Here is a 13,396-nt window from a genome sequence, read left to right as displayed (position 1 = left end):
TAGTGCTCCTTTAGTTTCAGGTATAACAAAGGTGGATAACAAAGCCCATTTGGAAAGTATGCTAGCTAAGAAGGTGACAATACAATTCAGATTCACTGGTGTGCTTGATAGTTGGAAGTTCTGATTTTCTCTTTTCTTAGAACAAAGTCCTATACCTAGAAGCTAATGTGCTTATTTCAGCAAGCAATACAGTAGTAAATTGCTAGATTATATGTAGAATGTTGGCAGTTATTCTTGGCTGTCATAATCTTTTAGAAAGCTAATGCGCATCAGGCATGCAACTGGTATGTTTTCCAGTGCAGTTGCCAGTCATGTTGAGACCCAAGCTTGTAGTGGACAAGAATGTTGTATCTTTGCAGGGCAGAAACTGTTGGCAGAATAAGTGTTCCAAAACAATTGCCTTCAGCATTCCAAAGCAAAAATCAGCAAAGATTCCTGGGCAAAAGATGTGATGGTTCTGCCAATTTTATGTATTTATTTATTTCTATACTGCTTGACAAAGGTCCGTATAGTTAAAGCTATGGTTTTCCCAGTAGTAATCTACGGAAGTGAGAGCTGGACCATAAAGAAGGCTGATCGCCGAAGAATTGATGCTTTTGAATTATGGTGCTGGAGGAGACTCTTGAGAGTCCATGGACTGCAAGAAGATCAAACCTATCCATTCTTAAAGAAATCAGCCCTGAGTGCTCACTGGAAGGGCAGATCCTGAAGTTGAGGCTCCAGTACTTTGGCCACCTCATGAGAAGAGAAGACTCCCTGGAAAAGACCCTGATGTTGGGAAAGATGGAGGGCACAAGGAGAAGGGGACGACAGAGGATGAGAATGGTTGGACAGTGTTCTCGAAGCAACTAACATGAGTTTGGCCAAACTGCGAGAGGCAGTGAAGGACAGGGGTGCCTGGCGTGCTCTGGTCCATGGGGTCACGAAGAGTCGGACACGACTGAACGACTGAACAACAACAACAACATACTGCTTGATTGTAAATAGAACCTCTAAGTGATTTAGAAAAAAAACAAAAACAAAAAAAACATTAAAATGGACAATAAAATAAACACCTGAACTATTGGCTATTGACATACACCTTGTGGCATGAAGTACTTTCTTAACATTAATCTTGGAATTAGGTAATTATTGTCCACAAGGGATCCACAAATTGTGACTTGGCTAAGGAGCCAGCCATTATTTGTAGCTACTTCTACTCCCGTCCCCTCCCCTCCCCTGAGTACTCCAGTATGTGCTGAGGGCATGGGACCAGGGGGCGTAGCAAGGGGGCGGGGGTGGTTTTGCCCTGGGTTCCAGGGGAGGGGGGGTGACACTTTGGCCGCCCCCATACCCTGCCCTACCGGGCAGGCCCCGCATGGGGGCCTGCCCGCCGTTCCCCCCTTCCAGCGGCTTTTTTTCGGCGCAAGGGGCTGGCCAGCGAGGAGGGGGCATCACACTTGTCGCTGGCATGGCACCCCCTCCTCGCTGGCCCCCCCTCACGCAGAAAAAAAGCTGCTGGGAGGGGGGAATAAAAGCACTGTCCACTGATCCAGGGGTGAAAGTAGGCTTTACTTCACTCGGGTCAAAGGCCTAGTTTGGCAACCCCCCATACAAACACACACAGGCTGGGAGCCTCAATGATGCCCCCCTGGAAGCTTCACCTGAGGCAAAAAACATGGCTAGCTCCCCCCCCCCCCCGCACTACGGCTCTGCACTGATGTACCCCCCTTCTTCCTCTGCTCACAGCCCTCCTTCCAGCTGCAGCAGGTTTCTTTTCTGTGCTGACGAGAACATTTGGACACTGGGTGTAAGCTGTGGGTGGTGTGTAAGGCTGGGCAAAGTAGCCACAATTTTATTGCTGCACCCTTTAAGGCAAGTGTTCTTCCATCAGTGCATGGCCATTTTCTTTGTTTGTGCTTGAGATACTTTGAATTGTAAAGTCTGCTTGGAACCCTATTTTGCCTTCTGCAAGCAAAATGTTAACTTGTAACAACAAACGTATTGAAATAAGCTATCTACCGGTAAAGTAAGCCTTTTTCTTACAAGGAAATTTGGGGGGCCCAAGTTGAAAGGTGGATTAGTTTTAAAGAGGCTGTTATATCACTGTTTAAAAAGAGATCTAAGTGAAGTTATTTTCTCTAAGCCACACACATTTTAATGGGGGAGATTTCTGTGCCTACACAAGGGCAGATTTGAGAATATTTAGGGTGCTCTGGCAAGGAGATAATGCTCACATTCATTCCCCTGCAAGGAGTAACATTTCACCTTGTTTGCATGCCTCAAGAGTTAGGGTTAGCAGAGTACGTATCTTCTAACTCTGTACTACAGTACTAGTCATAGTGCCAACTGCAGTTCAAAGGCTACAGCTAGAGTCTGTTGCCCAGTGTTGCCTTGTGTGGGCTGCATTCCATTGCTTCCCTCCTGGATTCTAAAACCTGAATAAAGGGCCTGTCCTTGTATGGAAAGTTATTACTAATGCTAGATGAGACTCCTTGGAGAAGGTAATGAAAACTAAATTGATGATTCATTCCAATTTTAATCCAAGCCAGGAATGTTTTCAGGGGTTTGTAGCATTCTTTCTCCTTTTGAGGTTGGATTTTACAATTCTGTGAAGTTACTCTGTGAACCCATCTCAGGAGAACTTCATTGGCATTTTGATTTGGGAGGCAGGCAGCATGGAATACCCTCCTCTTTGTCTCATGCAAATCCCCTATCCTTGTGGTTGGTGTTTAGGAGCATTATTATCCAGGTTGTTTGAGGCTAAAAACTTGCCATTTGTACAATAATACAAAACCATGTAACAGATGTTAAATGGGATGTATTTGGGCATCTGTTTTGTGTTAGTTTATAATGTATAGTTGAGGCAAAATGAATGAAAATAGCCAGAACTTAGTGATCTGTGTAATAAAAAAAATACAGTGCATTATTTGAATCAGAAAAATGGATTGTCTGGATCAGAAACATATATTATCTCTGTTAAAGTAAATTAGTTGCTGGTTGGCATGAATATTGAGGACTGCTTTTATGAAAAACATGGATTTATATGAGACAGAACATAGTAAAAAAGGAAAATTGAGTCAGTTATAAGAGTTGAGTTGATTGTTAAGGGTCAAATTCTAACCATTCAGTAGAAATGAAAATCATTGTGCTTCTTACTGGAAAAATCTGAACAGGAACCAGCAAGGAGCTTGTGTACTGCTTATATTTCCTTCCTAGACAATCTTTGTAATACTTTCCATATAGGTTTTGTTCCATTACTCTTGCACTACCCAATATTAGTCTCTAGTGGCTCATAAATTTTATATAGTTTGGAGCAGGGATGCAAAGGGTGATTGTGTGATAGTGTTCATGTACACACCAAAAGCTGGTTTGTGATTTGTCAGGGTACAATTGGTGCTCGTTCAGATGCTTGTCCAAAGCCTTAAAAGCCATGTAAAATTTGGTGAATGCAATTGGTTGGCATACATTGCCATAATTGTGATGGAAAGTTAGTATCTATGGAATTTCTTACAAATGCCAAATATTTGATTTAGTCTTTTACTGAAATTCTGTGTAGGTTGCTAGACTCTTTCAGTGGCTTTGGACGCTTATCTCTGGTACTGGTAATACAACCTTTTATTTCTGTCATAGATTTGAGGCATACCAACATAGCATGATTTCTAGCATTCCTGCTATTTTTGGTAGCAAGATATAGGAACATTTGTTTGTTTTCTTAAGACTTTTTTTTCCTTTCATTTTAGAATCTGTCTATGACCTTCTCCCAAGGAGCTGCAGTTACCACCTTCCAGAGAACTCTCTGTAGCATCCATGAGTCAAACAAGTGGTGGTGAGGCAGGTTCGCCCCCTCCGGGGTGTAGTTGCTGCTGGTAAGTACTCCACTTGAGTAAAATTAAGGTCGTAATGCATATTAATATTGTTGTCAGCATGAGCAGTGCTGGAAAAGTGCAGTCTTAAAAACCCCCACAAGACTAACTTAGACTTAGAAGTAGGGCAAAATTTTATTGCACATTTCCTCTTTTGCCTCTATGGTGGTGCTGGACTCCTCAATATTCTATTTGGATGTAGTAGTTGCCAGTTTAGAACTAATGGGAGTGTTTGAATGGGCCAGAGATGCTGCCTTGCAAACCAGGACAGAATGAAATCTGCAGCAGTGTTTTGGGTTTGTGCTTCTACTTTCATTTCCCCACCACCACATGGCTTGTTGAAACCGTGAATGATCGCTACATGACTTCTGTTTGGTCCTGAAGTGTTTAGATGACGTGTGAAGGGATAGTTGATACCTGCTAAATGTAGGTATGTTTGAATCCAGTTACCAAAATATTTTTTAAACTTAAGTTATCACCCATTCAGCCTCATACAGTTTGTTCTTTTAAAATAAAAGTCCTTTTGCGGATCATTTTCTCCTGTTAGGTGAATGACAACTGTTTTTGTTATGCATGGGCAACCTGAATTGGCAGTTGGCATTCAAATTCTTTTTCATCTGGAATGCCTCCAACTTATAATACCCTCATTATGGATGTGCTCCAGGGTTTTCCTCACATGGGCCAAGATTGCTTGACTGACCATGTAATATTTGTAATAGAACATCATGTGTCTGGCCTAGTCTAGCCTTCTCCATAAGGATGTTTATTATCAGAGCATAGCTGGATCTAAGCAATGTGTTAAGTGCATTCAATTTAGATAGGAGTGCCTTCTTTAGTATGTTCAACACTGAAAATGAGCCTCTTGGTTTTGGTAGTACAAGGCTTAAGTCTAGGGTAAAACTTTACAGCACTGCTCAATGCTGATATATTTGAATACTTTCCCCAATGAAATCTGTGGATTAATTGTGTATTGGGGAGATTGGTAATTAGATCCAAGACTGCTTTAGTTAACAATCATCCAGTATAGCTTCATTCGGCACTTCAGAAGGTAATTCAGTCAAAAGAGAACAACAGTTGCAAGATATTTTGAAAACTGCTAGCACTTTAAATCCACAGAAATACTTTACTGTTGATTTTCATATTTTGAGATCATTTTCAAGCATCTGATGTAGCTGATGAGAAGACACTATGTGTCTGTTACTTCTAGGCATTAGTTGTCTGACAGTCAATCCACTTCCTTTCAAAAACTGAACCTATGGGAGTTCATATTAACAAAAACTAAAAAAAAAAACTAGCATATTCCACAATATGGTATTTATATAGGGGACCATATTAATTGAATCAGAATACTTTTTCAATATTGTTTTCTATCTCTTGCTATAGTATTAAATGTTTAATTGATTAAATGTTTCTCTGACTGAAAAAACTTTAACAACTAAAGCCAAATAAATACAATTACTGTGTCAGCATCCTACAGTTTGTTCCATAGGGGTGGTTCACACTTAAGTTTTCATCATAGAGACTGCCCCTAGATTTGTAGTTTAAAAGTTTTAAGTGAGTGACTTGGTCTATTTTAAAACAGTTATTATAGTTGCAGCGCAGTGCTGAATGTAGATACAGTAGGCTCCAACTTCAGATAATTATAGAGAGGACAATCAAATTGCTGTAAAGGCTAACTCAGAAATTGCAGCCTTAACATGCTGGGAAGAAAATCAGTCAAGATAAGCAGAGATGGATACTGAAGAGAGACAGAGACAAATAGCCGTGATAACAATATGAAGCTTGCCAATATTTCTTTTGAATTCACATGGTGCATACCCTCTTAACATTTCTCCAATGAAAATAGGGACGCCCCATTCCATAATGATAATTTTACTATTTATACCGCACACATCTTACTGGGTTGCCCCAGCCACTCCAGTCAGCTTTCAACTATATAAAAATATAATAAAACATAAAAACATTTTTAAAAATCTTCCCTATACAGGATTGCCTTCAGATGGCTCAGGAGTCAAACAACTCCATACCCTACATTCTCTCAATGAAAATAGGGATGTCCTAAGGAAAAGCGGGACATTCTGGGATCAAATCAGAAACAGGGACAGCTTCTCTAAATCAGGGACGTCCCTGGAAAATAGGGACACTTGGAGGGGGCTGCATGGTGGGTTTTCAGTTCTGCCAGCCCCAATAATTAAAAAATATATTGAAGGAAACTACCTTGTGTGCAGGTAGGAGCAATATTAATCAAACATGTATGGATCGTGGAAGTGAGAGTTCTGCTACTTCTGGATATGGAGAACTGAGGAGAAAGCCCTCAGAGGAGTAAGCCTTCACAAATACATGAATGCTTACAAGAAATCTTGTTGAATAGGTCACTCAGCTTAAAGCCCACAGACCAATGCGGGTATTATGGTGTATCTCTTTTTTCTCAGCAGCATGTATCTGCCATTTGGGGATTGACTCAATACCATAGACCCAAAGAGGATCCTGAGTCCCAGCTGAAACTTTGGGCCAGAGCATTCATGTGACTCTGCTCCTTTTCTTATACCGGCAAGGCAAAAGGCACAACAAAAGAATATATTGTAGTCATTGGCTATAGTTAGTTTTAGGAGGACCTAGCATTCAAAACTCTGGAATTCTGGGTGGTCTTCATAGTCTTTCATTAGAAACCATTTATCAGGAGGGGGCTAATTCTTCCCAGGAGTTTCTTCCTAGTTCAGAGTGTGGGCCAAACCCTCTTCCTTTGAAGAAGCAGTTGACTTGGCTTTTACAGCTGGGTGTACTAAGCTTCCCCAAAACGGGATGCAGAGGTCACGCTGCTTGACCCTGAATGATGCCAGAGTTCTTTAACTGTTACTTGTAGATGAAGAGGGGAACATAAGCAGGCACCACATTAACATTCAAGGTATTGTGCTCTCTGTACAGGAGCTGTTGTGCCTGACCTTCTCTTCTGCAGAAATAATGATAGAGATTATAGAGTTGGAAGGGACTGCAAGGGTCACCTAGTCCAACCTCCTGCAGTGCAGGAATAGTTTGCCCACCTGGACCCTTGAACCCACAACCATAAGATTAGGAGTCTCATGCTCTACCGACTGAACCATCCCAGTTTTCAAAGGGCAGTATAGCTCAGGGACTTTGGGAAGATGGGAGTTATGCTGGTGGGGGTTGTGGAGAGGGTTTGAGATTGAAATCAGTTATAAAATGGGACAAAGCATCACTTTCATCACTCATTCTAGTCCTTTCATCAGCAGACAAGGATAGCTTCCAATCGGCCACATTGTCAAGTGGCTGGGAGGGGGAAGGTGACCTTGGACAATCTAGAACTGCGGGAGCCCATTCCTTTTATGTCCGAAAAACAAAACTCTTATTGTTTGTGCAAATCTGTTGTATCTACTCTATTTAAGCCTGATGGGACAGTTTTGTGCTTTTTTATAATCAGTAAGAATCTAAAAGCAACTCTTTTTAAAGCTGGTTGCAGTTTCTTCATGAAGACCCAAGCAAATATTCTGTGTTTTGTGGCTACATGTAGAGCTCCCTCCCCTTTATTTAAGCTTTCTGACACAGTTGCCATTACTGGTGCCAAGTGACTAGATTAAGAGGAGAGAGCTGGTAAAAAGTATTTTCCTCATTTAAGACTTACTTCATTTGTTCTCTGCTTCCCTAGCCACAGGGTGACACAATATCTGGCTGCAAATCAGATTGCCCCAGGTTTTCTTTCAGGTGCTTGATCTGAGGTTCTGGGACACATAAGCAGTTACTAAAGATTTTCCTGCAGTTAACTTCAGATTTCTGGAGGAACAGGATTGGCTGATTTCAGTATGAGGGCCTGCAGCAACAGACTGCTAGTTCTGCTATTACTGTTTGGCTTCCAATTTTCAAATCGTCCTAAACGATTTTAAAACTGAGTCTTGGGTAATTGGTCCTTTTAAGAGCACATTTGATTATTTTAACATAAAAGGTGTGTTTCATATTCATCAATCCATACATGAGGGTGGTTTCTTTGTAAATTAACCAGCTATGAATTCTTAATTTTAACATAGTTCTGAGCTTAGTTTCTGAACTTTCATGATGAACTATACAGTATATAGTTAAGTTGGGAAGAGTTGTCTATCTCTTAGAAGGCAGATACGTCCTTGATAACACCTCTCTGTGTGTGTGTGGAGAGAGTGAGTGAGAGCTTATCCTTTCTGTGCAGCCAGTTTATTTCTAAGTGTCTCTTGCCAGAAGGTGCAAACAGTGTTTCTTAGCAGGATACTAGCATTTAATGTGTTTGCTAAGTAGGAAGAAGCAGTGCTTCAAGAATGCGTCTAAGAAATGACCAGTCTCAAAGTGGTCGCTTTTCACTCCAACATATATCTGCCAACCTCCCTTTCACAGTTTATATTAAACTTTATAGCATCACAACAAATGTCTTAAAACAGGGGTCAGCAACTTTTCAGCAGGGGCCGGTCCACTGTCCCTCAGACCTTGTGGGAAGCCGGACTATATTTGAAAAAAGAAATAAGAAAGAATTCCTATGCCCCACAAATACCCAGAGATGCATTTTAAATAAAAGTACACATTCTACTCATGTAAGTACACCAGGCAGGCCCCACAAATAACCCAGAGATGCATTTTAAAATAAAAGGACACACTAGACTCATGTAAAAACATGCTAATTCCCAGAATGTCCATGGGCCAGATTTAGAAGGCGATAGGGCCGGATCTGTCCCCTGGGTCTTAGTTTGCCTACCCCTGTCTTAAAAACACCATGCACATCTCTCTTGAATGAAGGGCCATGACCTTCAGAAGGTGGGAAAAGGTCAAGTGCCTTGTTTTTAATAATTTTGAAAAAAATATGCAGCAATAAGTGCTCCTTTAATTTATTTGTACCATTGGTGTAGTCTAAGGCGGTACCAAAATTTATTTTTAATTTTCGCAAGGAAGGCACTTTAAACTAGAAATATTAGGGGCACGTAGTTGCTCAGAACTGAGTATAAAAACACATCTTAGGTCATTTTGACTATATTTCAGTCCATAATAGCAAAGGGTTCATTTGTCTTTTGTAGCTACTCTTTATAAAGCCTTGATCTTATACTTTCACTTTTGACATGGTTAATGTGACATGAGGCTTAATTTGCATGATAATGTGCATTATACCTCAGAGTACAATATAATTCTGATGAAGTTTCAAATTCACATAGGTTAAAAACTGGCAAGATTCTTACATATCAGTGGAAAGAGCAGGAGATAAATCACATTTTTTAAGATAGTGATTTATGTTGTGTGTGTATTTGGCAAAAAGGAGACTAGAAGGGATTCTTATCTGTCTTCTAAAGGCAGGTTGTGTTGTTTGACATTGTGCTGTGTGATCTAACTATACAGCATCAATAGTTTTAGACACACACTGGCACACATATGACTCCAGAGAGGCATAGCAGAGTTCATTGTCTAGTTAGCTTTTTGAGACTTTGGTGGCTGCTTTAGGGATGTACAATTTAAGCTTAGTCATGTTCTTCACCATACACTGCACAAGGACCCTTGCTACATACATTATACCTGCTTTCTTCTTTGCACTAAATCCAGTAAAAGTAAATATGTGGTTTGCCAGTGCCTACCTCTTTTTATCCAGTTAAAACTCTTTTTTCTTCTTCTCATAGAATTATAGAATTGTAGAGTTGGAAGGGACCACAAGGGTCATCTGGTCCAACCTGCTGTAATGCAGGAATCTTTTGCCTAACATGGTGCTCAAACCCATGACCCTGAGATCAAGAGTCTCATGCTTTACTGAGGTTTTTTCTTGACTGATCAGTTATATTTGCTCTTGAACAAAACACATTTGTTTTAACAGGATAGATTTGGGGTGAGTTTGTTAGCTGTCAGTCTAATGTTTCCACTGAGCAGTAGTTGCAGGGTTTTGCTTATGGTTATGGTAAGAACACTTGTGAGATTATCATGTGCCCCTTACCAGCTTCATAGAAATGATGACTAGTGTGAAAAATTTACCAAACTATTATCACATATTGTAAAGACTGACCAGAAAGGACAGTCATTTCCTTTCTGGAGAAATGTTAAGTTTATTGATCAAGACAATGCAGCACTTCCTTGTGTCTGGGCAGGATAAATAAGTATGAGGGCCCGGAATTCATGCTTGCTGGTTGATTGCATCTGATTGTCGCTCTTGAGTGGCAGACCACCTAGTCTGAATTGGTGAACATGAATCACCCAACAAATGTTCCAGGTAAGAAATAACCACTTGTGCATTCTGTAATATGGAGTGTCAAAGATAGATTTCCCGTCTGTCAAAGCAGACTGAATCCTGTTTTCAATTGTGGTAAATAATACTTGTTTTGGCATGTGAATGTAATGGGGAATTTTAAATTGTTTGGGGTTTAATGTAAGTAACCAACCTACTTTGAATCTGACTTGAACTTTTAAGTAAATTGGATTGGCTTTTATGATATTTGCTGGGATGCTAGCTGTTTTCTCTATTAATACACTTAACTTGCATTCTAGCTCCGCCATTCAGAGACAGGCATCGTGTGGTGGGTTGTGTGACAGTGTCTGTCAATAGTGAAGACAATAGTACCAGAGACACTTAACCCATCCAATCTCACCCAGGGTATAGGTCGGTCTTGTTTCAGACTTCTTCATAAGTCTTTCCTTTCTTTTTCTTTTGTTTTGTTATAAATAGTGGATTGACTGAAGTTAAACTCTTAATAAAGTTTTGATTTTACATCAATAAATGAAGCTGAAGAAAGTAAGCAGCCAAGTTGACACAGAAGGTGTCGGAAGCAGTTTGCAGCCACTTGTCCCGGTTCATACCCTCTGCCTTTGACAACACAATGGCTCGTGTCCTTCTGTCTTTACTCCAAAACTGTCTGCTCTGAATTCACTGGTCCTGCAAAATTAACCCACAGAAAGATGTGAGCAATATTGGAAGTGGAGACTGCCAAGAATAGAAAATGCAAGGTTCATAAATGACATTTGTGTAGGGATAGGCTCTGGGGATTGAGTCTATCAAAATGCCATGGGTTCACCCTGTGTTGTTGATGCTTATTGTTTTCATTCTGTTTTCTGAACAGCAAATAGCATGGCAAGTGTGCCAGTTTCTGGAAAGCAGTGAGTTCTTCCACCAGCTGCTTGTACATAATAGTGGTTCATATACAGGTGGCATCCAAGGCCTTAGCTTTTTGATCTCTCATGTTCTCCACTTTGGAAGGTGACTTTGCATTGCAGGGTAGCTTGCCTGTTAGTTTTCTCATCACTTGAATTGATGTTTAGTCTTCTTGAAAAGCCTTGTAGCCCTGAAGGGCTTATGTTAAGAGAATACCTGAGGGCAAGAAATGGCTTCCTTTAAGCTCTGCCTAAAGATAGCAAATCTCTCTGAAACTAGCAGTGAGCTGATGGAGGACAGAGAATTTTAAAAGGGCTTAAAATCTTAGAGTCTTAGTCTCCCAAGGTTGTATAAAGCTATTGTAGCTTTAGCTAGTAACCCAAGCTGCCCATAACCTCTTGATTCTCAGCTCCTAGATCTTATTCTGAGGAGAGGAGAGGCTTAAAAAAACTGCCTCACTGCCATAAAAACAAAATGCTTATTTAGGTTAAAAGCTACTAGTACCTGGAAAGCAAGGGGTCTTTGCAAACTGACATGAGCTGTCACTTGTAGCACAGAGCAGGGGTGGCCATTACTTGCAATGCACTGCACAGGCTTGCTTTGTGTCCTTTGTTTCTAAGACAGAACTGAAGCAGATGCCGATAAGGGTGCAGGAGCTTGTTGTTCTTTCTTGAACTACGTATTTATTTCATCTTTGACTGTTGATGTTATTGGAGCTCAAAGGGCTTTTAACTTCCAGTGTGATCTGTCCTATTTGGATCTTGGATGAGTTAATTATAAAATGACTTGCACAGATACTGTGTATTGTAGTTTTTGTTGCCATGCCTCTGGAGACTGTCATAAAACATTCTTGGCATGTGATTGTAATTCTAAAATGGCTTTAAAATGTAACTGAAACTGAACCTTGTTAGACTGTAATCTTGTATTTAACAAAATGCAGTAAAAATATCCAACCCTCCCCAAACATTGAGTTTGTGCTTATTGAGCTGTGTCTCTTGGGTCCTAGAAAGTAAATCCTATTCTAGAAGTAAAAGGAAAATGCTTAAAGTGGGAGGACTGTGTTTCTGGGTTAAGGTTGCAAAGTGGGAATATGAGGGGTTACTTTCTGGTGACCACCTTCCTAGAGAAAGCCAATTTCCTTATGTCTTGGACTTGGCTAACTCTTAATGGCTGGCACTCTTATTGCCATGACTTGGGCTCAGTTGAAAGGACATTTTTGTTAATAATGAAAAGGGTTTGAGACTGCTTTAGTATGGAGTGATCAGTCAAGGGATTGCCATTACTTTTTCAGATTGAATTTAACACCACATCCAAATTATGTATACACTACCTGAAAAAATAACATTTATCTCACTGATGTGTAATGCATCAATCATTTCCTGAGCCTTTTCAGCTACAAAAGTAAAGAGGTCCACCTGCCTAACTTCAAATGCAATAGTAGGATGTTGGGCCTGGGTTATATTAATATTGGTATAAAGTCATATAATTAGTTCTTTTTCATTGGTGTGACTAAATTTGGCTATTTTTAAGCTTTAAAGCTTCTAGTTTATAACTTGGCACAGATGTGATTAAGTAAACCAAACAATTATTTGGTTGCAGTCCACATGACTGATTCACAGGGGTAGCAAAAAAGTAGGGTCCTGGTAGTCTGTGTTTTTCAAATTATCTGCAAAACTATACTAATTGGAGAATTTCCTTTTAAGGAAGTTACTATTTATTTAACACAGGTTTCAAGCTTTTTAACTTGGTGCTAATACTTTGCTTGATAAAATTAGCATACCTTGGCTTTCTTAGTAGCATTTTATTTATATGAATTCCCTCTTCAGGCTGCTAATCCTGCCTGCCATAACTACCCCAGTGTCTACTGGTGTGAAAGTTCCAAACTCTTCCATTTTAGATAGGAACATTTTTATCCACACTATTCACAGATCAGCATAATGGGCTGGTGCCAAACACACAGCTGAAGTGTGTAAGCTCTCTGCACCTTAAATCAAAGATGAGGCAGCCTCCCTACTAATGCCTGAGCCTTGTATGATCATCTTTGTTTGGGGAAGAATCCAGAGATGGTCATATTCTGCATGGAGTTTCTTTTCGGGGTGGGGTGCTACTAGAGCGGGGGAAAGGATTGTCTGCAGCGATGCAAGTTTAGAGCATTCTTTCTGCATGTTTTACAGTGCATGCAGTACATCTGATACATGCTAGCCGCATTTTTGCATTTCTCGGTGGGTGACCGTTTAAAAGCAAATGAAAGTTAGTGCTATTTTAAACAAAACTAGGTAAAAAAATAATGTCCCATAGCAAACTTTTTCAACTCAAAGTGGCTGCAAATCAGCAATTATATATAGTCACTGAAATTAGCAAACTTTACATCTTTCTAAGAAAAGCATTGCATTAATGCATGATACAAAAAGGACTTGGAAAATGTTTTTTTTTATAATTAAAATGCAGTTCTGAG

At 40.1% G+C, this 13,396-nt stretch overlaps 1 protein-coding gene across 15 annotated transcripts in view; it reads left to right on the top strand.

Moving 5' to 3' along the window:
• Positions 1–13,396, top strand: part of NFAT5 (nuclear factor of activated T cells 5) — a 55,446-nt gene that overhangs the window by 13,359 nt on the left and 28,691 nt on the right. For 11 of the 15 annotated variants that reach the window (XM_033158843.1, XM_033158841.1, XM_033158840.1 and 8 more), the window contains exons 2-3: positions 3,723–3,848; positions 10,341–10,452. The gene's annotated coding sequence lies outside the window, so the exon portion shown is untranslated. The remainder of the gene's footprint in view (positions 1–3,722; positions 3,849–10,340; positions 10,453–13,396) is intronic. The other 4 variants (XM_033158849.1, XM_033158844.1, XM_033158842.1 and 1 more) reach the window with 1 other exon arrangement.

This window comes from Lacerta agilis, chromosome 8, assembly GCF_009819535.1.
Source record: "Lacerta agilis isolate rLacAgi1 chromosome 8, rLacAgi1.pri, whole genome shotgun sequence".
NCBI lineage: Eukaryota > Metazoa > Chordata > Lepidosauria > Squamata > Lacertidae > Lacerta > Lacerta agilis.
The sequence above is the reverse complement of the archived record's forward strand: the minus strand, read 5'-3'. Positions and strand labels throughout refer to the sequence as shown.